The following is a 26,298-nucleotide window of genomic DNA, read 5'->3' on the forward strand; positions in this document are numbered from 1 at the left end:
TCTACTGATTTAGTACCGACCTATACTTAAACCTGATTCAACTATACCTTAATTAAAAGAGAAACTCAATCCCAACATAAACCTAATTGAACCTGACGTAATTTAAATCCGGACTTAATTTCAGCTCTAATCTTAACCTTAACTTATCCAATTTTAAAGTCTTCAGTGATCCTGAATTTAATCCGAAGTTGATCCAATCCCAGATTGCATTCAGATTTAATCTCCTGATGAGTCGAGCGGCAACAGTACCCTTCGGAAAGCGTGTCCCTTGAATCTGAAACGATGGGACTTGGAAACTAGCTCTCCCCGGCGATCAGAAACAAAAAAAGGTTGCAGGTTGCCCGGTCGTGCCAAAAGAGTCGGCAACTTCCGGCAGGGTAAAAGGGGGCAGGCGACCGCATGATGGCTGCTTAAACGTCGCGAAGTTTTGGCGGAACTGTTATTGAGAAGTCAAACATCCAGCGGGTACGGTGCCGAGGAAAAGTTGGCTTCGAGCCCAGCTGGTGCAACGCCGGCGTGGCTGCAGACGGGCGTCACAGCCGCGCGCGCTGCGCCTGCACGTTCCCTCCTAGAAGAGGAAACGATGGGAAGAATGAAAAGCCGGATCGCAACAAGTCCCGCGGCGTGTCAGCGTTTGACACCGTGGTTAATTAACTCCCTATCGCGGCTGCACCGAAGCGATCGCCGTGTCCGTCGCAATTAACGTGCATTCGTTTCTCGAATATACATATATGCATATACATATATATGTATATATGTATATATTCACCGGATGCTCCCTCGCGATTTATGAACCTAATTGCGGGCGTCCGTGGTCTGGACGGTGGCTCTCTCAGACGCTACCGGCTTCCTCGATCGCGTTCCACGGGATTTATGGCTGATCCTTGATGTCCTCATCTTGCCGGCCTACAATTTGTACATACATTCTGAAGATGATTGAGGTGGCTCGCTTTACCGGAATCCTGGTGTTTATCATTCCTGGTGCGCTACGTTTTACCGCCAGGCTGCCAGCTACGCTGATCGCTCCGCATTCCCGCCAAATCCTTGATACCCCCGGTGTATGATCCTCTTCTACACTGTTTTGTTTGAAAATGATTTAGCGACGTTCCGCGGGACGCAGTTGTGGTATGACACCTGGTAGTTAGATGCCGGCTAACTGACCCAGATGTCTCCTAGAAAGCTGGCTGGGTCTAAATTTATTGGAAATTGGGTTGCTAAAGAAAACATTGTGCAACACTGTTCAATACAATCACGACTTTATTTTAAGGAATGAATACTTAGGATTCAGAATTAGCAGTACAAGCTAGCCATTCAGTGACCAATAGATACAACACAGAAGCAACTTTCACAAATACTGATTAGCGATTAGGACTCGTTAGTTATTATAACTAATCTGCAATAATTTATAATAACTAACGAGCTGTAATTATCCATCACCGCTTGGGTTACTTTCTGTCTATACTACAAGGCTGCATTGTCTTGCGAAGAAGCCGTTTTGCAAGATAATCTCTGTTATACAAGATAAATCGGTGAAAACGTGTGTCACAGTTCTTGATCGTGAAACTGACCGTGGAAGACGCTCCAGCGCGCCGGGTATTTCGATACTTTCAAACGACGAAGGCACGTTTGAGAAATGACGAGGCGCTGGCTGGAACGGCGATGGTTTTGACAGAGGCCGAATCAGAGGTGGCAGCTAATTTTCCATCCGCTGGTCGGGGACGGATACATCATTTTCGCGAGAGGACACGCGGTGCCGGCATAATTAATGGGTGATCATAGAAGATCGATGCCCGGGAGCCTAGTCGCCGGCAAGGACCGTTTCGCCACTGTGAATTTATTATTATCGCAATGCCGGGCGACGACGAGGCGCGTTGGAAGAAGAGCGAAATGTAAGTGAAGGGAAGGACAAGCCGGTCAATTAATTAACCAGCAGACGGATAGCAGATGGCGCATACCGTACGAACGGAGCGGTCCGCGCGGCCCATCGCCCGGCTAAAGTACTCTCTGTTGAGAATGGAAAGAGGAAGAGGAAGGGGCCGATTATGGGTACGGGCGACGCCGAGCCTTCTTCGTCTCGTTTAGGCATCGACCTTCTTAGCCGGCCGGGGGAGAAGGCGATTACTTAATTTAGATTAATTTTACTTCACCCGTTTCTTGCGCGCCTCTCCTACACGGTCCAATTGCTGGGAAGACTCCCGGCGGGCACCGATCGAGCACTTTCCCTTCGGGTCCGTTCGGCTGTGTCCTTGAAAATCAGCTTCAATCCGTTCCTATCGGCGTGCTGTTATTTTTACAAAATGGCGGACCACTTTGAAATCGAGATTAAACCAAGTAGGATATTTGCCGTGATATTAACTGCTGTAACTTCGCGAAGAAAAATCGTAAGACAATGCAACCTTAGCTCATTGCACAGGGCTACGACTCTACTTTTATACTTCTCAATCGTTCTTTCTTATTTGAACATGATTTCATGTCTAAAAATGGGCTCGAACGTCGAGGTGCTTACTTTTCGTCATTTATCACGTTTACACTTACTCGCGATGTTGGAAAATTTTATTTCCGGCTTTAACTTCGATAATTTTGAAGCTTAGACTTTCAGCTTTAAATTGGGCTATCACAATTGGACCTGCGATTTTTTTACCCATCTTATACTACTTTTTACTGACAGCGTAAGGCAGCACTGAAGGTGCCCAAAACCTCGGAGTACCGGTTTTCGCTTTAAGCTGAAATTTGGAGAGCAAGTTTAGAACGAGCTATATACGACGAGGTAGATCGTCGTATCATTTTTGTTCGCGTAGTTACAGCCTGTTAAACATTGTCGATTTCCAGCTCACGGTTTCCAGTGTTTGATCGTCGTCGGTGCGGCTGAACTGCAGGCAAATGTTTCGGCGAGACGGCGGCGAGGTCTCGTACTGCTGATAAGGGAAGGAAAATACGTAGACGGCGGGGCAACCTTCGGTCTGTTGGTAGTTAAAACTCATAAGTCTTCGTCGTGACTTTACGGAGCCGCGCGGGAAGGCTTCTCGGTCAAACGGCGCGCGCGATAAATCTTAATTCGCACGTTGAAAGCGGCGTTTAGCGTTTCACCGGGTGAGATATGGGCTCCAGACTTGTCTCCCACCTTGCGTGGAAAAGCGAAGAAAGTGGAATGGCCTACAGAAGGCCTCGCATTAAACATATTTATATACATAATAATACCTGACGCGTCAAACGCTGCTGTAACGAAAAGCAACACTTTTCCCTAACCCAGAAACCATTTGAACATATTGTTGCTAGACTGTACTAGATTTTATTGATTTACAACAAAAATAGTCAGCTCGAATACAAATCCAAAATGACAGGAAAATTTAAGGCTATTGTTACGCTCACTTCAGTTTTTTACCATTATTAAAATATATTTTCATAGAATTTATTTTTCTGGCGATTAAATTCGATAATTCTTATTCCGCACGTAGATTCATAGTTTAGTTGTCACTGTCTAAAAATTGATAACACCTGTTATCGTTACATCTTGCAGTTTTCCGTTTACACTGCAGTGTAGGCTCGATAGTATTTACGTTTGATAATATTCTGCGTTTAGTCATACTATTTCCTAAAGCACTTGTGCTTGTACTGTTTTACCTTGAAGAAAGTGTAAATATTATTATTTGACTATTTAGTATCTGACCTATTATATTTACTGCATTTACTACATTTTAACATAAGTGGAATTTACTGTATTTGCTGCGTACAAGATATTTACTATATTTACTACATACAAGATGTTTATTATATTTAATATATTTTAACGAAATAAATCTTTATTTCTATGGCTGTTCTAATTTCTGTGTCTTCGAATTAAAAACGTATATACAAAGAAATATTTATACGTATACGTCTTTGGTTCAAAAAGACAAATTAGAATAGCCATAAAAATTGAAGAATCTTCTGAAGTCGTTTCTATGGTGTATTTCATACATAAATGACGCTTCCCGAGGACTGTGTGCGCTGGAATGGCGTCTTGTACGGAATTCTCTTGGGCGAACGAGCCTCGAAGGCGGTTCATCGGGCCGAGTGAGACGTTATTCACAGTCATTACGTGGTACAGAGTGGGTAACGTGTATTTTCGGACGCGTCCAGCGTGAAATGACCATTTAAAAGCCCCTTGCGTCTTCATTCCCGTTGACGCGCAGTAGCCTCGCCACGGTTTTTTCTCCTCTGATCCGCGATAAGTGAATTATCGGCGATCCGACGAAGGCAGGCCGCGGCTGCGTGCGATCCGAACGGCGCGGTTGAAAAATGAAGTTTCGATATCGTTAAGCCCGCGAACATCGTAATAATGTTACCAATTTATCGGTAATTAAAGCCCGGTACGAGGCACAAGGTATTCCCGGTTTAATTAAACTTTTCTGTATCGGCCGCATCGATCCTCGAATCGATGTAACGGGATATGTTGTTGTGCGGAATTCTGTGCCTATTTAGCCTCGCTGTGTCGTCGCGGCATACCTCCGACTACGATGTTTATGCTAACGCGATTTTTATCAACTCAATCACGAGAATAATACTACGTTCTGTGACTATGCAATGGGCTTTATTTGCTTTAATCCACGTGGTTCTCACGGTCGTAAATAAGAAGAATTTTTTTAATTTTTAGCGAGAGTTATTCAACGACTTTCTCCGATAAAGAGCTAGCATGTCTTTTGGGACTAAAAATTCTGAGTCTCTTGTAAAAGTGAATATTTCTGCGCGATAAAATTCAAGGTCATTTGTAATGCATTCATAATGATCTCTCCAAAGTCTCAACTTGATACGTTCAGTAGTTTCGTTTAGAAAAATTCGCAAAGTCGTCGTTGTTTCGAGTGTCAATTTCTAGAGATTTGTGTCAAGACAATTGTATCTTCTGAAAAAGTAAATATTTCTGCGCGACTAAATTTGGGATCTCTTTTTATACATACATGAAGATCTCCACAAAGTTTGAACTTAATATGTCCTATCGGTTACGTTTAAAAAAATTTGCGAAGTCGTGCCTATTTCGAGAGTTAATTAGAGGAATTACTTGTTTGTGACGAACAAAAGGTTCAGGATCTTTTGCAAAAACGAATATTTCTACGCGACAAAATTTCAGATCACTTTCAATGCATTCGCAAAGATCTCGGCAAAGTCTCGACCCGCCACGTTCGCTCGTTTCGTTTAGAAAAATTCGCGAACTCCGTTCCCGTTTCGAGTGGCGATTCCGGAAGGTTGTCCGTTAGAAAAATTTATACTCGCACTGTTCACGGACGCACGTGCACCGGGATAGAGTTGTAGGAGTCTCTGTCGGTCGTAATCAAGTGCAATTGTTTCCTGAAATAACGAATTCACTATCCGGAGGAACAGTCGGGCCAGGATGCGGCCAAGAATTCAGGTAGAAATAACTCACTCGGTTCTCGGAAGGAAAGTAACGACCGAACAGCGTCCTGCGGTGTACTACGATATCCGTCGCGGCCCGCTCGTATATTTTTTCGAGAAATATACCTGTGGAACCCTCCCCGCCATTTGTGATTCCGTCGTCGAGTATGGCCGCGCATTTCAATTAGGATCGGACCTATCCGAATGTTTAATAGGCCGCGCTTTGTATATTCAAACAGTGCGGGTGATTCCTCAAATATTTGATCAAGCCTACGTCCAATTCTATTTTATCACCGCCCAGCGAAACATCGCGCCAAATAAAACTGTTACAAACTATTGAAAGTTACATATTTTCATTTAAACAATTCCTCCATGAACAATTTCTCCCGGACAATTGCCTCGGTGGATTTTTTTAATTGGAGCTATGTCTTTCAATTTGGCATTTTCTATGCTTTTTAATTGGGTTCGTTTTATGTCTTTTAATTGGAGGTTAATTGTTTCGAGTAAAAATAACGGGCTTATTAATTTGCAACATTGTGGGAAACTTTGTGAATATATTGTGACCGATCCTAAATTGTTGAAAAGATTTAATTGGAATTGATGGAACTGTACCGATGGAAGTAGGTCCAAATATAACAGAAATATTGTAACTACAATATTGGCGAATCTTTTTAAACAAAAAGAACAAACGTATTGATTGGTAAAATTATAGAGAGCTTTGTAAATATGTTGTAAGTGTTCCTAAATATTTAAAATGATTTAATTGGTACTGGTAGAATTGGAGAGATGGAAATTAATTTCACATTTAACAGAGAAATTATAGCTACAATTATGACGAATATTTTGAAAGAAAAGGAACAAACCTATTAATTTGTGAAATTATATAGAGCTTTATAAATATATTATAAGTGTTCCTAAATTTTTGAAAAGATTTAATTGGTGGAATTGCAGGGATGGAAATAATTTCAAATTTAGCAGAGAAATCATAGCTACGGTATTTGCGAATGTATTTAAACAAAAGAAACGAACATATTAATTTGAAACTTTGCAGAGAGCCTTGTGAGCATATCGCGAGCGAGCTTAAATTTTTAAATAGATTTAATTGGCGGCCGTGTAAATTGGAGTGGGTGAAATAGCTCCTAATTTGGCGGAGTCGAGAACAATGGTACCGAATACTGAGCAACGTAGCACGTCACTAGCGCAAGAGGGAACGTCCAGAAACCTGTTCGCCGGTGTGTGCACGCGAATGTGATCCGGTCGGCACGAGTTTACGCGCAAAAGGTGGCTCGTCCTTTGTGTATGCGGTGAGCAGGATCCTGTGGGTATGTTCCCATGCAGGCGCGTCCCAGGGCCGTGCTGTTCGTCCGCGCACCCACACCGGCCCGCTCCTTTGTTCCCGGAACATTATGTCAACACTCCGTCATCGATTTTTGGGCCATCAATTATTCCCCACCACGCTGTACGAATTAATTTATACACAAAATAATATCCGTAACCGGGCCACGCGACACCCACGAGGTCCCTTTTGTCGGAGAAATGTAAACGTTTTGTTCCGGACAATAGGTTTCCAATGAAACGGTTCAAGCAATTAAAAAAATATTGACACCGGAGTTATTTATGACGGGCACCGTTACAATTTTCGCGAATTTCGGCGGATGAGCGCGCGCGAGCCGAGAAATAATTGTTGAAAAATTTGATTAGCGATCCACGGCTCGTACAAACAATTTCGGCAAAAAGGATGCTCGTGCGGGTACGTTGCTCGGTCGCCATTTTGCGACGGTAGTTGCGCAACGCCGATATACCCGGCGCAGAGTTTTATGTAACTGCCGTGCAAACCTAACAAATGAGTTTTCAAGCATAATCGGCCGATACGGCCGGCGTTTAAGGCACGCTGCCGATGCGACCGTGAATTCCGAGAAACCCGGGACACTGGTTTCGCCTTTTATTTTAGTACGATGCGGTTTTCTTACTACGTGTACTGGCCGCGTAACGCGCCCCGCTCCCTTCGGTTTTTCTTTCTTTGCATTCGGTCGGGTAGACGCGTTAAGTGTCGTCCACGTTGCGCGGCCGCCGCGGCAAATCCGCCGCAGCGTGTCGTCTCGAAATTTTACACAATCGTGCGCGAGAGAAAGCATTTTATAAGAAACGACGATTTTATAGTCTTGCGCAAATGCAATTGAACGACGCGGATTTCAAGGTCGCGCTTTGTACGCCATCCTGTGACCGCTTAGTATTCATACCGTCGACGTGGACATTAAACAATTACAGACGATAGGACGTGAGTGCGAATTGCTGGGGATTTTTTTAATAATTAATCCTTGGTGTCACTCGTACCTTGACGCGTTCGGTGCGCTGCGAATCATAGGAGATAATGGTGATTACGGTGATTAGACGTTCTTAGATCGCAATAATTTCTTGGGTGAAAAGGAAGATGAGTGTAGAATAATTTCTAAGCCGCTTTCCAAAGATTTTTTTATTGGCATGATTGATAAATCGTGGTATAAATGATGGGAGAATGATTTCTCACATATGAAATTGTATGTATCTTTTACTAGTAATACTTTTTATAAATATTATTATATATATTAAATACTATTACATATATTAAGTATTATTATACATATTAAATATTATTCTACATAACTAAACATTAAAGGCAGGAGAAAAGAATAATATTTCAACTTATAACAACACAATACTCACACGGTACGCTAAACACCTACCATGCCAACCAAATTGGCCGACACAACAGAATAGCACAAACAACAAATACTCTTCTGCAGAAAATTCTACAAAAATCTCAATTCTCCAAAAAACAAGGACCAACCTAAAAATAAATCGAGTCTCGCCTTTCCCACAAAGCAACAATAAATAACCGTTGAACGGAGTACCAACAGATCGTAACCGGCAATTAGCGTCACGGGCGAGCCTCGTCAAGATACAGAGAAAATACAGAAAAGTAGCGAGAGCGATTCAGAGATCTACGAGACGTCGGAATAAAGCTGGTGGGCTGGTGCTCGGCTGAGAAATAAAAACGCATTAAAAATTGAGAGACACTAGGTAGCGCGGTATGAGGCCACGGAGCTTGTAGGGCCTGCGTTTTCGTGTCCCGTTCCAATTTCTCGTGCTCGGCCGGGATGGTCGTTTCCAGAGAGGTCGGGTTCGGCGCGGGTCGAGGAGACGTGGAAGGAAAGTCGACGGAGAGAAATATCGGGCGTTCCGTTTCTACGGTGGCCGAGGCATCGGGTTGTCTCGCGGAGCGTCGTGAGAGCCAGCCGTGTGAAAAGACCTTTAGGTGCGCGAATCGCCAGCAGCAGCAGCAGCGACGGCGGCGGCGGCGGCAGCAGCGTCGGAGACGCACGAGGGCCTTCTTTTCCTTTAGACCTGTACTTCCTCTCTTATGCCGGGTACCCCGACACAAAGCGGCGTTTTCTACGCGGCTCGGAGCCACGCTGTGCAAGGTCTTCCGTTCGTTCCCCTCCCGCCCTTCCCCCCTCGCCCCGCCGCACCCACTGTGGCCGTCGTCCTTCTCCGCCGCGGAACCCTCGCTCTCTCCTCGACTCTCTCGCTCTCTTCCCGACTCTCTCACCGACCCTCTCGCTCTCCCTCTCTCTCTCTCTCTCTCTCTCTCTCCCACTCCCTTTTCTCCTCCCTCACCCCTCGCCGCCACGTTCCTCGTTCGCCCATTCTTTCTCAGGCCCTCGTCGTCGTGCCCTCTCGGTTCCTCTCACCTTGCTCGCTCGTATATTCTTTTCGCCTATGCGACCATGTGCACGAGCATACAACGGGTGCTCGGTGAATACCGCGCGCCACATCCAGACAATGCCGCTCCGTCACCGAGCCGATGTTCGCGGCGGGATCGCGCCGAATTATGGGCCACCGCGCAAACGGAATGCCCGGCTTTGTCTGTCACGCGAAAATGGAATCTCATTTTGAATTAGGCGCCGGGGTGTGCGCACTTTGCCCGACGACTTGCTTCTGGTTTCGAGCCGCTGCAATTAATGGAAACATGTTTCTCAGCGACTGTCTGCAGACTCGCCGATGGTTCTATGGGGGAACTGAGGAGATCCGGGGGACATCTTAGAATACTGTAAACTGGATCACCATATATTGCCATCTAAGTTTACTTGTATTTTTAGATTTATTTTGTTATTGAGATAGTGTTGTTTATGCAGGATGCGTCACGTAGTTAGTCAATTTAGTTTCGTTTAGGTGGTCAAGATTTATGATATACATATTTTACATATTTACATACATACATATTAAGATGTTTTAGTATATATTATGTTTTATATTTTAGAATATATTATACGATTTATATTTTAGTATATATTATACGATTTATGTTTTAGTACATATTATATGATTTATATTTTACTATATATAATATGATTTATATTGTCCGATATATATACACGTTTCATTGAATAATACTGTCAAGAGTGTCATGGTCTAATAACATTAATATCCACATATTTCCTAAGTTTTTAACGCAAATAATAGTTTTTAGCAAATGTAGGTTATTCACCAAACAATGCAATAAGGAGTATACGAGTTCGTTTAATAAAGCGTTAGTGACTTTTGTATGTACTCCACGCGTTCGCTCGCAAGAAAATTAGTATCATCAGAATGCACCCCTCTTGGAACCATTTCATTTCACCCGAAATATTTTCCGCTGCGCTTAATAATAGTGATGCGAATTTACATGACAATGTATGATGACCCACCCTGTATAGAGAGAACTTGAAATAGATCGTAGAAACCTCTTATCGAGTTTTACGTTGGATTCTACGTTCTGTTTTTCAGATTTATTTCAATCTCCTATGCGCGTGTGTAAATTTTCTGTAGAATAGCATCACTCAATGTGCATACGCGTGAACCTCTGTTTACTTAAAAGTGATCACGATTCACGTAAGATGGACTAAATGACGAGACACTTTACTGTAGCTTCGTCAATGCTTAACACTTATCGGAATTCACCGGAAGCCTGTTAACACACTAGAACTACTGAATCCTAAACGCGACTTTTATGTATTGTTCTGTAACAATGCCACTATTGGATGTATTTAAAACTTTGTACAATTTTTATTATAATATATATTTTAATATAAAAGTTGATCTAAATTCTCAAACGAATATTTTGATATCAGTGATTGTAAAAAAAAGAATTAGAAATTAGTCATTTAAATTCTGTAATAATTACAGTAATATTGATCTAAATGATTTTATAAATTATGGATGGGTTTACCACATGCTATGTGTCATAATTTCAAATAATTACGTTTACAAAATCAATCTGACGTCCTCTGCGTGAAGTGCAAAGTCGTGATCGTCACATATGTATGACGCTGGCAGTGAGCGCGTGACCGAAGAAATCTACATTGTGCATTCAACATTTATATGTATTTGAGGCTTCAACCGCGCTACCACATAAACTTCCATTTGTTCCATATTGATTATAGTACGCGTCTGCATGGAACGCGAGACACATCTTTCTTTACTACGGCGCCACGTGGGACTCTACATTGTGCACACGCTTCCCACATTTACTTCACCTTTCCCTGCAGAATCGTCCATTTCCTGCGTAAACTATAGTCTCTGGATGAACTTTCACCCTTTTTGGAACTGGCTACATTTCAGGTCTAAACGAAACAGAAAACTTTCTCTCTTGTTAAATCGAAGCTAAACGCAGAAGTCTACATTGTACATTGGAAACGCACACTTCGCGTGCGTACGAGTTTCCGAATGGACTTAAACCTGTTTAAAACCGATCACAATTCACGTCTACCTGAAACGTAAAAACCAACGCATCTTTTTACATACGTTTAATTACGAAAAGCTACATTGTGTACTTGAAACTCGTAGTCGGCTCGTAACGATTAATCCCGAGACAACGACAGATTAGATCCGCGGAGTTAGAAGTTCCGCGAGACGCAGGGTAAAGCGGCGGACCAATTAATTCCTCCAGACATTTAATTCCTCCGTTTCTTCCTCATTAAATCCACCCCCACCGAAGCCACACGCCGCGCAAAGCCGTGCCCGCGCGTCAGAGGAATCGCGTCAGCCAAGTTTCGCGACGAGTTCTGAAAGGGCGGCGCACCACGCGACCGATCAAAGAGCGTCCTAGGTTCCAAAAAGTACTGCACCTCTTTTGATCAGTCGCTGGTGCATGGAGAGGGGAAGGGCGCCGCGGTTTTTCTGACTCGTTTGTGGGGAACAACCGCCACGAGTGATCCTTATCCGCAATGCTGTGTCTTCGGTGGATGTCGCGCGTCGACGAAGTTCGATTTCGGTCGGTCGTACCACAATGCAACAGTGTCAACGACGTCTTCGTTCGACGTCGGGTACGCTTTTTCTTAGCGAAAATTGTTTCGCACGATACGTTACTGCGGAAAGTACGAGAAGACGCGATGCGGTAGCACGAATATACAGGGTGTCTCAGGATTGACGCGATGACATTTATGTATGAATTTAGGAGCAAGGAAAATTTTGTACGAGTATGTTTGCAAATGGGGACTCCAGGAGATATTTATGAATACAATTGATGGATTTATGGCATGGATTTAACACTTTGCAGTCGAGTGGTGACTCTAAGGCACTACAGAAATTCTTTTAAGTTTTAAAAAATTGTTAGAAGTGAAACTATCGACACGAGTCACAAGAATCAATATCATAAACATAAAACGCACCCTGTCACATAAAATCGAAATACCGTGAGCCAGAGAAATGATTTTAGAATTATAATTAAAAATGACTTCGAGTGTAAAGGGTTAATATACGCTATCGAAATAATTCAACTTGGTCAAGTATATTGCTGAAGAAAATGCCTGCATTTGTTGCTGAAGATAGTTGTAATTATTACATACGTAGTAATATGTACAAATATTTCATTATTTGAATGATTCTTTTCAGCTTGGATATAAGCGCTATAGTGAAGCGAAACGTGCGCTAGATATCTGTTAACATTGGAGCATTAAAATTGATGACACTGCAGGCGTGTAATGAAATTACAGACGTACAATGTCAATCGGCCACTTTTCCTGTCACTCATAGGTGAAAAGCTTGTCTCTAAGTTGGATGCGTTCATTTCGACTGCGGATTTTATGCATGCATGGCAGAAATGGATGATCCAAATACAGAACAGTGAAGACAAAAGGTATTGTTTCCACTGGATTAACATTGTTTAAAGAAAAGATACATACTGATTTAATTTCAGTACGATACTGGAGACAATTTCTATTTTACGAAAAAATTCGCAATCTATCATTAAGATGTGTTCCGTTTGTTTGACGTCTTTCGGTCGTACGGTTGTACAACAATGATTTCGTGGCGGCTCGACATCGAGCTAGGGCAGCATGTCGTGAAAGTCAGAAAAGACACCCCGTATAGAGTTCGGCGCGTCACACGGCGTGGCCTATCGTGTGCCGATACACCAATACAGGGACGCGCGCGACGAGTGACGGAGAGACGTCTTCGGTGTGAGGGAGACGGAACGGAGGTAGAGAGAGCGAAGACTCGTGGACTCGTGGAAGACCGTAGGGAGCGGGAGAGCGTAGTCGGCTGTTGCCGGCTGCGTGTCTCCCCTCTCTCGGTTCCCCCTCCAGACCGGTCGCTTCAATCACCCCACGTCCCTGCGTCCCAGCGTCCCTGCGGCGGGTCGCCATATTTCCCCCTCTGACCTCTCCGCACCCTCCGGCAGCCGTGAGTCGACTGAGTCGAGTGGTCGGGTTCCCCCGTCCCTCGTCCCCCTTGCCATCCTCCTCCTTCCCCCTCTAGGCTACGCGGTCTCGCTCGTTTCCCCCCGCAACCCCGTCCCTCCCGCCCCGTCCGTCCCTCCTCGTCGGTGGCGTGCCACGACTCGTGGCGAAGTTTTAGCGTCGCCTACCTCTACTCGTGGCGTGCCTACAACTCTTAGCCGGATCTATTACGCGCAGTTTTCGTGTTCGCGCGACGTTTCATCCTCGTGCTCTCTGTGTCCCTCGACGTTTTTTTGCGTCTCTCCTTTGTTTCCCCGCGGCTACCCCGCGCTCACGCACGCACCCGTCGCCGTTGTTTTGTTTCGTTTCGCTTCGCTTCGTTTCGTTTCCCTTCGTGCGGCTCTGCCCTGTTCTCTCGCCGCGCTACTCGCGAAACACACCGACCGAACTCTCTTTCGCGAGTGGAAGAGAAGACGAACGAGCGAGCAAGCAAGCACGCAGCACCGCGTTTCTCTGTGGGTTTCCGCGCGCGCGAGATTAGTTCCGGAGCAACACGCAGCGCGTTCGTGCGTACACAGTGTGCCGACCCCGACTGACGCGCAATCCGTCAGCCTCCACGCGGCTTCCCACGAGGAGAGGAAAAGTGTAGTTTTCGTTTTCGCCTACGTGTCCTGTTCCACTGTGCCCGTCGTGTGCCGCAGAGAGACACCGGCTCCTCGCCTAACCTCCGAAACACGTCCGAATCGTTCGCTACCGTGTCGGCCGGCGACTGCGTCCTGCCCGCCCGGCTTCCCAGTGACGTTGCCCGCCCGATCCTACGTTCGCGCGCGTTCCTTCGGCCCCGCATCACTTGGCGCGTAGTGCGTGCGCGGAAATCATCGATCTCCCCGAACGGAACCGACGCCGATCCAAACCCGAGTATATACCATCCGAGTGCCTTCGTTCCGACACGCCGTCGTTCTCTGTTTCTTGTGTCTCTGTTTACTGTGTGCTACTACTCACGGAGGATCGTTGCGCGAGTGTGTGATCTGTCCGAGCTCCATTTTGGATATCTTCCTCAGCCATCTCGACGACCCGCCGTCCTACCGTTCCACGGTGAGTACACGCGGCCATTCTTCGGAACCGGTTCGCTGCGCCGGGGACCATCTCCGGCGGGCAACCACGACCAAACCTTCCTCGACCATCGCCTCGCGGGGCTCTCGGATCCGCTCGCGCCCGTGCTCGTGCAGCCGAACGCGCGCGCGCGCTCGCACGCCTGCTCCGAAATCCCTGCACGCCGCCCCGCCGGCCAACCGGCGAGTTTCAAGGGCGCATGTCCACTCGCCGTGCCTCCATTCAAACCAACGCCGCTGCACGGCCACCCGGCCCCCTTTTTCTCTCTTTTTTTTTCGCCGACTCGAACGGGGTTCTCCCTCGAGCTCGCCGGCTTACCGAACTCTCGAAACTTAACCAATGGGTCGGACATACCCACCAGCCTTCTCGCGTCTAGGTCACTATTAACCGGCGTCCGAGAACCATAATATTTGCCGCACGCTCGCGCTGTTTACGTTTGCGCGCCAGAATCGGAGGAGACCGCCGCGACGCACAACCGCCCGCCAAAATTGGTTTCAAACCGGTCGCCGTTTGTAATTTTACCGGACACACTCTACGAAAACCGTTACACGCCTGTTTGTTTCCGCGAACGGCGATGGTTGACGTCGTCGTTGTCTACTTCAATGTCACGCGTCTGTGATCTTTTTCACCATACTTCGGTTCATTCACCTTCGATTCTAACGACTTTTTGCACCTTTCGCCTATCGTCGCATGTCTTTGTTGTTTTTAGATAATTTTTGTAATAACACTTGCGTTTTGTGCTTCCTAAACGGTGCTCGGAAACGTTTGTTTGAGTTGACAAGGCATGTAGCTTGTTTGGAATCCGATTTTATGGTCTGTAGACAGTGCGAGTTGATTTTCAAATCGTCCTTAGTATAGATAATATTTGTTGGAAATAGTTGGAACGTTTGACAAGATTCAGGCAAGTTCGTTGAATGTTTTGGTACTGATTTGAATGATTTTAGAAGCTCCGAATTAATTTTCACACCGTATTTAATCTAGAAACTTTCCAATCTAATGTAGAAATCTTTCCTATAACCAGTTATAATGTTTGACGAGATTTGCTCTCATTTGCTAATTATTTAGAACACGTTTGGAAGGTCTACAGGTCAGTTTTCATATCGTACTGAACCTAGAAACAATGTCCCATAATTAACTAGAACGTTTGACAAGATTTGATGAGATTTGTTAAGCATTTAGAAATTTATTCGAAGACCTGCGGACGCTGCAAGTCGACTTTCGCCTGACGCTCTAGACAAAATAATATTTCTCACGTAGAATCGAAGCGTTTGACGTTGTATGATGATGCTTGCAAGAGTGCGAAGTTACATAATGGATCGATACAGCTTAATTGCGAGTACAGGATGGAGCGCCGATCGCGATTTCCAGAAGAGAAATATTTTTTTTCCCGGGTGCCGCGTAACCGTGCGAGTGCACCCAGCGCACAATTAACGTGTTTAATTACATCAGAACACACCGGAGAGCGCACTCTTACCTTCGCGTTCCGAGATACTACGTAAAACGAGCGTGTGCGCGAACGTTGAGCCTCGCATTCAATGGAACCGCGAATGTATCAGCTTCCGTGGCTCTCGGACTTAATTACTTCTTCGTCTCGGCGCCACCTCTCCTGGGTGTATATCAAGTGAAATTCTAATCCCGAGCAGCCACCATTCAGAAATTTCTCCGAGCCCATTAGTCATCTTATTAAGCGGTATCACCGATGTTTATTAATTAGTCTCGATTATCTCGGTATCGGGCGGACGATGGGACTGCTCGTCGCTGTTGACCCATTAAATTGTTATTAGCCGGCCGGACTGCAGCCGCGATTCTGGCTGCCACTAGGAATATTCATATCCTCAAACCGTTCCGAACTGTTCCACTAGAAGATGCAAATGCTCGACGTAGTATACTTAGTTACTGTCGTCGAAGTAGTATCTGAAATATCGGAGTTGGGGAGTCGGGTCGAAAAGTTTATGCCACAAAGTAGTATTAAAAAGTTTAAAAGTATTTAAAGGTTAAAAGTTTAAAATTAAACTTTCAAAGTATTTAAAAGTACTATTCAAAACTATAGAGTTCAAAGTATTATTCAAAACTATAGAGTTCAAAGTATTATTCAAAATTATAGAGTTCAAAGTATTATTCAAAACTATAGAGTTCAAAGTAGTATTCAAAACTTTAGAGCTCAAAATAGTATTCAGAAGCTTAGAGTTCAAACTACTATTCAAAACTATAGAGTTCAAAGCAGTATTCAAAACTTTAGAGCTCAGTAGTATTTAAAACATTACAGTTCAAAGTATCAAGTATTCAAATTAATAGTCAAGTATTTAGCAATCGAAGATAGCACTTAAGAATTAAATGTTCAAATGTTCGAACGATTACTTTAAAGCTCAAATGTGCAATTTAGTATTTAAAAGTTCAAAGGTGTAAACCAGACTCTAAAAGTTATAATATTCCAAACAGTACATGAAAGTTCGAATTAGTATTTAACTATATTACGGTTCAAAGACACATTTAAAATTTCAGACGTTCAAATAAGTATCTCATAGTTGACACGTTCAAACTATAATTTCAAAGTTGACATATTCAAACTACTATTTCAATGTTGGAACGTTTAAGCAAGTATTTGAAAGTTCACACAAGTATTTCAAAGTTCAAGTAACTGTATCAAAGTTCAAGTAACTACTTAAAAGTTCACGTATCAATTTCAAAGTTACTATGTTCAAACTACTATCTCAAATAGTCAACACATTCGAACTACTACTTCAATATCGAAACCCTGAAACTAGTACTTGAAAGTTCAGACGTTCAGTCCAGTATCCAAAAGTTCAAAGGTCCACTTCTAGTATCTAAAGTTCAAACGTGCAGTCTAGCGTCTAAAAGTTCAAAGGTTCGAGCTGCTATCGAAACGTTCAAGTATTCGCCGTACTCAGAAAATCGTGCAGTAGTCCGCTGTGGCATGAACATGTTCGAATGATCGTGGAAATGGGGTTGTATCTGGTAGACAGTCGGTGGTTTATTTGCAGTCCTAATAGCGACGTGTTTGCACAAAGGAACTTTGTTGCGCAGACTCACGAACGATACCCGGCACTTGGTGGGCGTAAAAATGCCGGCCGTTCTACGTACGTATAGTTTACACGGCTTTATCGTAATACTGCCGACCGAGAAACGACTGCTCGTCTGGTTCCTCGAACCCGAGAGGCTCGCGTGTGTACGCGACCATGGTCGCAAATGGGTCCAATACCCTCGCACGTGGAGCTGCCGATACGTGGGTGAAAAGTATCGATCAGACATAGGCCGAACCAAGATATTTTTGTACCGGTGAACCTACTGGGTGATCGGAAAGCACTCGATGACACCGGCGCGTTAATTAATCGCCGGGTGATTGGCCCCCGAACCTTGGCGAACTCGCGACGAAATCATTAGACGCGTCAAAGAGATTCGCCGAAGCCTTTTCGGACAGGAAGCGGAATATTTTTATTTGCAGAATATGTATTTGTTTACATAGCAATCTTTACCTACGTTAAGATATATAAAATATATAATATAAATGAGATAAATAAGATACGAGATATATTAAATATAAGAAACGATATATTCAATTTTAAGATATATAAAATAACACAAAGTAAATGTATTTAATACTTCACAAACAATAATCAACGATTAAATTTTCTTTTAGTCGATATACCCTTCTTCTATTAGTCTTCAAGAAACTAATTGCACATATTTATACTATAAAAAAAAAAGTCAAACAAAATGAAAATCATAATTTCTATCTTACGCTTGTTTTAATTACTTTGATATATATATTTAATTTCAGTTGGTTGCAGTTCCACGAGTGCGAAATAAATCGAAATATTGTTAACTAAGTGTGCACGTTCTTTAATTGCATATGCATTTGTCACGCTGGTAAAAATTCGTAAACCGGTCGGACCGGTTTTCCGGAAATATTGGAATTCGGGAACCGGTTCCCGCGTAAATCCCCGGTGGAAATGTCGGTAAATGTTGCTCGCCGTGGACGAGCAAACAGGCCGAGTTAAACCGAGATAAAAGAGACGTCGGTTACTCTATTGTGGCAGCGTTTGTTTCTTCGCGCTCGGACAAAAGAAAATTACATCACGTGTGACATTGTACGAATCCCTCCCCACCACTCCGGCCAGGGATCAACAAATATTGGATCAGAGGCATCAGCCGGCAGCCGGCTGCAACACCTGTCAGCGCGCTCATTAACTTCCTCGAGATCGTGAGAATCGGTTGTGCTAGGCTCTCACCGGGCACGGCCCGTGCTCTCCTCGATCCCGCGGCATGAATCATAGGCTTCCCGCGATCCGAGAATGTGCGCGCGATCACCGATCGACACGTACGGACTTCTTTATTTTGTTAACATCGGCCGCGGCATGCCGACGCCGACTATACACCGGGCTATATTTAGAGCGTTACACGTGGACCTGACTTTTCGTGACATCATGTGTCCCGCTTTGGTTCTGCGCGAGTCCCGAAATAGTTGGATCTGCACTTTTGTCGCTTCATCTCATTTTCTCCCGTAATATTTGTCATTTGTACCACTGGCAATTGTGTGGAGCAACAGATCTTGTGAAATGACAATTTTTTACCTAAAACTTGTCACTTTCGCCCTTTCAAGGTTTTAATCACTCTTTCGAATTTCTTTTTTCATTAAATCAATTTAGTAATAATATTATTATTTCGATAATGATTTATTAAAGTATTCTTTCGAGCTTCTGCATAAATTTCACCAAATTCTTCACGACTTTTAATAATAAACAGGCATTGAATCGAATATTTCTCCATTTTGGTTCACCGCAGCGTTTCTTCCTAATTTTAAAATAATATGTGCATTTAGTACAATAAATTTAAATGCTGCGAAATTTAAAAATAACACTACAAAGTGAACATTCTTTATATTTAACTTCTTAGCTGTATACGTCGTGTCATAAGGAAATAGCAATTTTTACACCTTACAACAAAAATACTCCACCTACGAGGTCAAAATGCTTATGAAACATAACCATAAAATTCGCACACTTTAGAATAATTCTAGAACTGTAAAAAAAGACAGTATGATTTATCTTCAAAATTTATTTTCAAAATATATCGTCGCAGCTAAGTGGTAAAATCCACGTCGATATCGCATTATCCAGATAATAAAAATATAATGATAAAATATCTCCAAATGTCTTCGCACCGAATTGGAGCAGTGATTTTCCAGCGCGAGCTTCCCGTCGAAGTTGATTTTTGCGACATGCCTCCGTAGTAGCTCGCGCGAGGCAGCGCACAGGCCGGCCAATAAATTTCGCGTCGACTGTGATCGAACAGGGGGGACGACGCTGTTTCCGGCGGTTCTGTTTTCATTGAAAATGAAAGCGCCGGTTGTTCGCCGCGCGCGGCCCTACGATCTTCGCCGCGAAAGAGAAGATGCGCGAAGCCCCCGGGTCTCGCCGGCAAGAACGACGCCATTGTCAATAGAAACTGGCTTTAAACCGGCAATCAGAGCGTACCTTCCTGTAAACCAAACACGCTGCTCCCTGTGTGTATCGCGCTCGCGGCACCGACAGTTGCCAACCGCGTTACTCTATGCCTAACATTTTCATTGCGCGTTAGCCAACTTGTTCCGCAATCCGTCGCGACGCGGTGGCCGGGTCGAAATTGACTCGAGGTATTCAAATCGTTCTTTTAACTCTTTACACTCGAGTGGCGACTCTGGGACACCTCTCAAATTTTTCTATCACGTCTAAGATACTCGGTGTATTGATAAGTTTGGATTTGAAAAATTGTTGCAAGTGGAGCTGTTAGTATGAATCACGTGAATCAATTATGTAAGCATTGAATGCACTTTGTTAAATAAAATGGAAATGCTATAAGTCAGAGAAATTATTTTAGATGTACAGTTAAAATGGCGTCGAGTGCAAAGAATTAATTGTCGAATTTTTTATTACTAAATTAAATGAATTGCTGTTTTATATTAACTCCTTATAGTATCTTTATCTTTATGATAGCGATGATTGAATGATTTTCGACTGCAATGATGCGAGTCTTGATCTCAAAATCACACCTACTAAATAATTGTGTTTTATACAAATAATACAACATTGTCTAAGTCTTTTCACAGCGATGACAGCAATTTTTATTATTCAACGCTGGATGGAGTTCTTTTCTATCAATTGCGTAACAATCGTGCACAAACGATGAATCAGTGAACATCGCTTCTGGACAACTATGTACCCATTGTCATGACCACCAACGAAATTACTTGATGATTATAATTCCTTGAACGATGCGATTGAAATTGCGCTGAACTCGGCTTGGTGTTCGAGCAACGCGTGCAACACCGTCCGCAGTGTATAGTCGTATTAGCGCTTAGTATTAATTTTTAATACCGCGCATCCGTAATAGCCTGCGCACGTAATTAAGCGGTCTAGACTGTTTTTCAGATGGCCCCAATGATTTACGATCGACCGTTCGAGAATGTTAGGACAATTGGGCTAAGGAGGGCAGGATTGTATAAGACGTTTCATAAGTGACCGTCAATCTATTAAGCCCACCACTGTCACCAGTGGAAGAGTAATGACCGGTCCGATGAAATATTAGACGCGAATATTCGCGCTGGTGGCTCTCCGTGGCTGGCTTCGCGGCACTCTATGCTCGTCCGTTCGTCTTCTTTGTGGCCGTGTTCACGGCGCGGACGCTCGCGGAACCGGTTCTCGGCAGCGCGGACGTTTTCGTGTGCGAGCCGCAAAAAAAAAAAAGAAGGAAAACGGAGCCGACACGGCGACATCGAAACAGGTGGCCCCTTGCATCACCGGTGAAAATAACTTTCCATTTCACGAAAGTATTCGAGCCCGGTATCCCCCGCGCACCGGGAATACGGCGTGCCATCGTTATTCGTATCACGAGTCAAATTACAGAGATATCGCGCCCTGGGATACGACCCGCCGCAGAACGCAACGAGAATCCGCCGCGATGCCGAGTCGCGGACGATTAGAATGCTGAGAGAACCGTGCCCGACGGAGCCGGGATAGGCTAAACGATGGATCAGGGACGGTTCGTTCGATGCGGAATTCCTCGGGACCAACGTTTTTGACTCGTTGAATAAACGTCTATGAGAGAATAGAGTCGGTAGTTTAGAAATTAGTCGGATGGAATTCACACGCGTGAGGGAAGATGGTTTGTAGTATGAAAAAATATAGTGTGAAATGTTGCAGGGCCTGGGGGTAAAATTGTAGAGCTAGGGAAAGCATAGGTGAACGTATAAATAATTGCACAGCTTTTAATAAAAATCATAGTGCTCAGGAAAAAACTGACAGGACCTATAGAGACGATGAAATGGCAAGAAAAATAATTGATGAATTTTTACAAAAAATTTAGTGCCTAAAAAATTAACGTAGAGGTCGGGAAAAATTTTTAGAGCTCTGGTAAACATAGTTGAACGTATAAATAATTGCACAACTCCTAATAAAAATCATTGCGCTCGGGAAAAATTGTGCTGTACCTTTACAGACGATGAAAGGGCAAGAAAAATAATTGATGAATTTCTACAAAAATGTACTGCGTTAAAAAATATCGTAGGGGTCGGGAAAAAAATTTCAGAACTCTGGTAAACATAGTTGAGCGTATAAAAAATTCCACGGTTCCTAATAAAAATCATAGCGCTCAGGGAGAGTTCCGCGGTGGCTTCAGAAACGGTCAAAAAGGCAAGAGAAAATAATTGACCAATTTTTGGAAAATGTACTACCCGAAAAAAAGCTATCGTGGGGGTTGGAAAAAAATTGTAGAACTTGGGCAAACATAGTTGAACGTATAAAAAATTCCACAGCTCTTAATAAAAATCATAGCGGCCGGGAAAAATCCTGCAATACCAGTATAAACGGTGAAAAGACGAGAAAGATAATTGTCGAATTTTTGAAAAATTGTGCAACGTGAAAAAATATCGTGGGAGGATGGGGAAAAAATTGCAGGGGCCGGGAAAAAAATGGTGTAACTTGGACAAAAGGTACAGATCGTGTGAAAAATTCCACGCACAGCTATCGGAATCGTAGGGCTCGGAAAAAAAAATGTAGAACCTGTACAAAGGGTGAACAGATCAGATCAGTGAAATAATTGTAGGGTCTCTAAACAATTGTGAGAAAATTAAGTGGAAAAAAAGTAATGGGGTTAAAAATAAATATCATGCAAAAATTGTAAAGCCTTCGGCATAAACTGTAGGGCATAGAAAAACTCCGCAGCGATCGACTGTAGATGTAGTGCCTGGGAAAAATGTGTACCGCTTTCGACGTAAATTGTGGGTCCTGGGAAGGATGTATAGGTCACGCAAAAAAATTGTAAACTCGATGGAAAAAGCTATGAACAGCTCAAGGAGAACGCTGTACAAGTTCGTAAGAAAAATGTTCATTGTTTGACGATATTTTTTCCGCGGCGGGAAAACATCAGCAATTCAAATCGAGTCGAAGCAATTCGCATGTTTCTGCTAATATATCACATTGTACTGCACGCAACGCGCATTGTTGGCAACAGACCTGGGCGAACGTAGCTTGAAATGAGAATAAGAACAACTATTTGACACAATTCGTGTTAAACTACAACATCGACGCTGTTATTCGAAAAAAAAAATAATATTGATCCGTTTGAGATAATAGCTGTCTCGAATAAGATGAACTATTTTAATTAATGTTTATTAATATGACATTAGATATAATTCTGTAAATATAATACGCAAGAAGGTATTTAGAATTATTTAAGAGTTAATTAGAGAATTATTTAATAAAAGTTTATCCCTACTTTTGATCAACGTGCCAATGTAATAAGTAGCTCATTAATTAACCATACGTAAATAAATATTGTCGCGAAAGAGAATAACCGTTCCACGAAAAGAATGTTCCCTATTATCGGATAATCATATGTTAACATTGCGATACCGGTCCCTTTTATCTCGCAGAGACGTCGATCAGGATGCCAGTACAAGCCAGACTCGGCACTGATATAATTATATCACCGTATAATCTCCAAGCGGAATTTCGCAATTACCTGCAATAACGATTCCAAGCAGCACTGAAATAAAACAACGCGCTGCATAAAATAACATCTCGAACACCATCATTCGGAAAGTGATCGTAGCCGTGGAAATAATTGCGAAATAAAACAACGCGGTCTTATCTCTCGCACATCTCGAACAATGTTGTAATTCCCGCCGTTGCCAGAACAAACTAGCGCCGAGCATACTGTTGCGAGGGCGCGTGCATAATTTGTCTGTTGTTAGAAAAAAAAAACAATCACGGCAGCCGTGGTACACTTTAATCGGCAAACATCGGAGGGCGGCCGGGTGGGGGGATTGGCGCGGTAATTAAATAAACTATCAGTTTATTCAGCGGTTTGCGGTTTTCGATAATACAACGCCGATCCTCGTCGCCCGGGATTAATTTATTTTCCCCTCCATCTTTGTTCCATTTAATCAGATTGTGTCGTTGACGTTTATTCGTAGGGAAAAAGAAGAGGCGGGCCGTATGGGGGGTGTGGGAGGGGTTGCAGGGAGAGTTTTCGATACGGCCCTCTCCGATAAATTGGATCCCGTTGATGATTGAAACGCGGGTTCAAATATTTATTGCGCGCACACGCGCGCTCTCGCTATTTTGCCTCTCGATCCCGCCGATATTCGGCGCGGCGCGGCGCGTTGTAAACTTTCGGTCCATCGAGTCCGGATTCTCGCGTTACGCCGTGTTTTACATTCATTCGGCCGGCACGCCGGTGCGTCGATTTTCTAATTAACTTTCTGTTTATATATTTCTAGCCTGCTCCGCTGTCCAAATAAATTAATCATCGTGACGCCGTCGCTCGAGGATTCTCGGGACGTTTTTCCTCCAGTGACAATGTCGAAGTTGCGGAGTTATTGTTGAATAGACGGTTCAGAAGCCAATCGGTGTGGGCCGACCTAAATATTAGTTAGTTCGTCGGATATTAGTTACGCAATGCGCACACGATCTTAGATACGGTCGATTTCTTTGGTAAATAAGCAACAGATCGCGGCGCCTCTTTCGACCCTATACGCGTTTTATATAAATAAACTGATTCGAATGTGTTAACTGCGCGCTTGTAATTTCATCATGTATTTAATATTTTTCATCGAAATATTTTAAACGCGAAATTATATTAAGCTAATGAATAAATTACTTCCATTTGGTATAATTGCGTTCACTCCCGCAAGTTTTAATATCGTCGCTGAGTAACGATAATAATTAAATTAATATTTACGAGGTGGTAAATATTGCATTGACTTAATTAATAGTAGATGTTGTCGATAAACAATATAGTTCATTGGTAATTGTTCTTTTTTTTATAGAAGCAACATTGTCGTGTTTTGGTTGCATTCATTCCTTATTTATTTTCAAAATAAAAATCGTGCTTGGGCATTACGCTGATTGGCTTCCGGAGTCGACTAAACGTTTGTTTGACAAACAAATATGGCACGTGTAGCGGGCACTGGTAAACGGTGCTGATGCTTCTTGCGGTTTCCGCGGCAGAAGAACCACGCGCGCGCGCGCGCGCGACACTAGTTGCTTCTTCCGTCATGGTCGCGGAACTTCCACAATATAATCTGTCACGACCTTTCTCTCTTCCCACATGGTAGGTTTCTCTCGGTTTTCACTTTGCCCGCCTCGTGTTCTACGTGCTTCGATTCATCCTGCGACCAGCTAGCCACTCGAAATTGCCGGAGCGGTCTCACGATGAAATTCGCTTTTCATTTCGCGGCGCTGCAATCGCTTCTTTCGCCATTGACCACGCTTGGCCCGTTATTCGAGTCGTTTCGAGTAAATATTATTATTTTTATAATTTGATAACTAGCTTTTATTCGGCTAAATTATTCTACCTATTTGAAATTATTCGACTAAATTATTCTATCCATTTTAAACTGTTCGAATAAATTATTTTATCTATTTAAAATTCTTTTCTTTCATCTGAAGGTTTAGCGCCGCGTCAACTACATTGGTTATATGTACTGTAAGGCATTTTTTAGTTGGAATTGTTTTCGCGTACTTCTGAGTACTTTGTGAAGTGTAGGAGGATTTGGTTTGACGATTCGTTTGGTTAAATTATTCTATCTATTTCAAATTATTCGAACAATTTATTTTATCTATTTTAAATTATTCGAATAAATTATTATCCGAATAATTTTAGATAGAGCGAACAATGTTTAAAAGATAGAATAATTTGATTGGAATAAATTATGCCTTCTAGTATTTAAAATTCAGATGCTATTCTATTTATTTAGAATTATTCGAATAGATTATCCTATTTATTCAAGATTGTTCGAACAGACTATTCGAATAGATTAATTTATATATTCAAGATTATTGAAATAGATTATTCTATCTATTCAAATGTCCGTACTCATCGTACAATATTAAAAAATATTTCCAATTTGTGTACCTGGCGCGCAATTCGCTAATCGAGGCAGAAAATGCGGCTTCCAATTTTTCTCGCATCGAACGCGAGAATACGAGCACTAATAATGATTATTACTGTTTCTTGTTCGCGCCGAAACCGCCGCGCCACGCCGCCGGCAGATGAGTCCATTAGTCACCGGAAGTAATTGCAGCGTATTGGAATAACCGTTCCGATAGGGAGAGCCATTCGGAGTTTCTTGAAAATTGATACCCGGCCACTGATAAGGCTTTTTCCCCGCGACCACGCCGTTTCCCGCAACATTAAATATTTATAGCGGACGCTGCGGGCTTGTGTAATTCACCGCCCACGCGGAAAAGAAAAAATTTCACAACTCGCCGCATATTTATATTCCCCGATCTGGATCACTTCCAGCTGACGTTCCACTGATATTACATTAGTTATCACGAGTGGGAAGCGCTGCCCGAAAATCTTATCTCTCTGAAACGAATTCGGGCCGACGAGTTGCTTTCTCTAATTACAGGAACGATTGACATACCCGTTGCACGTCGATAAGAATAATTTTAGAATAAGTTTATTCTTGTCTCTCTCATGGTTGTTAAAATATACAGAAGCGTGTCAAATTGAAAAAGAAACTCGTTGCGGAGTTAGAATAATAGTTGAATTAATATTTACAAGCTGGTAGATATTTCATTGGCACGACTCGTTGACTTAATTAATATTAAATATT

The 26,298-nt window shown here is 43.1% G+C and overlaps 1 protein-coding gene across 6 annotated transcripts in view; it reads left to right on the top strand.

The window, feature by feature from the left end:
• Heph (polypyrimidine tract-binding protein 1 heph) overlaps window positions 1-26,298 on the top strand; it is a 504,094-nt gene that overhangs the window by 92,752 nt on the left and 385,044 nt on the right. For 5 of the 6 annotated variants that reach the window (XM_078187508.1, XM_078187509.1, XM_078187511.1 and 2 more), the window contains exon 1: window positions 13,301-14,159. The exons of the other annotated variant lie outside the window; for it this stretch is intronic. The gene's annotated coding sequence lies outside the window, so the exon portion shown is untranslated. Of the gene's footprint in view, window positions 1-13,300; window positions 14,160-26,298 lie in introns of those variants that run through there. 6 annotated transcript variants of the gene reach the window in all.

This window comes from Augochlora pura, chromosome 7, assembly GCF_028453695.1.
Source record: "Augochlora pura isolate Apur16 chromosome 7, APUR_v2.2.1, whole genome shotgun sequence".
NCBI lineage: Eukaryota > Metazoa > Arthropoda > Insecta > Hymenoptera > Halictidae > Augochlora > Augochlora pura.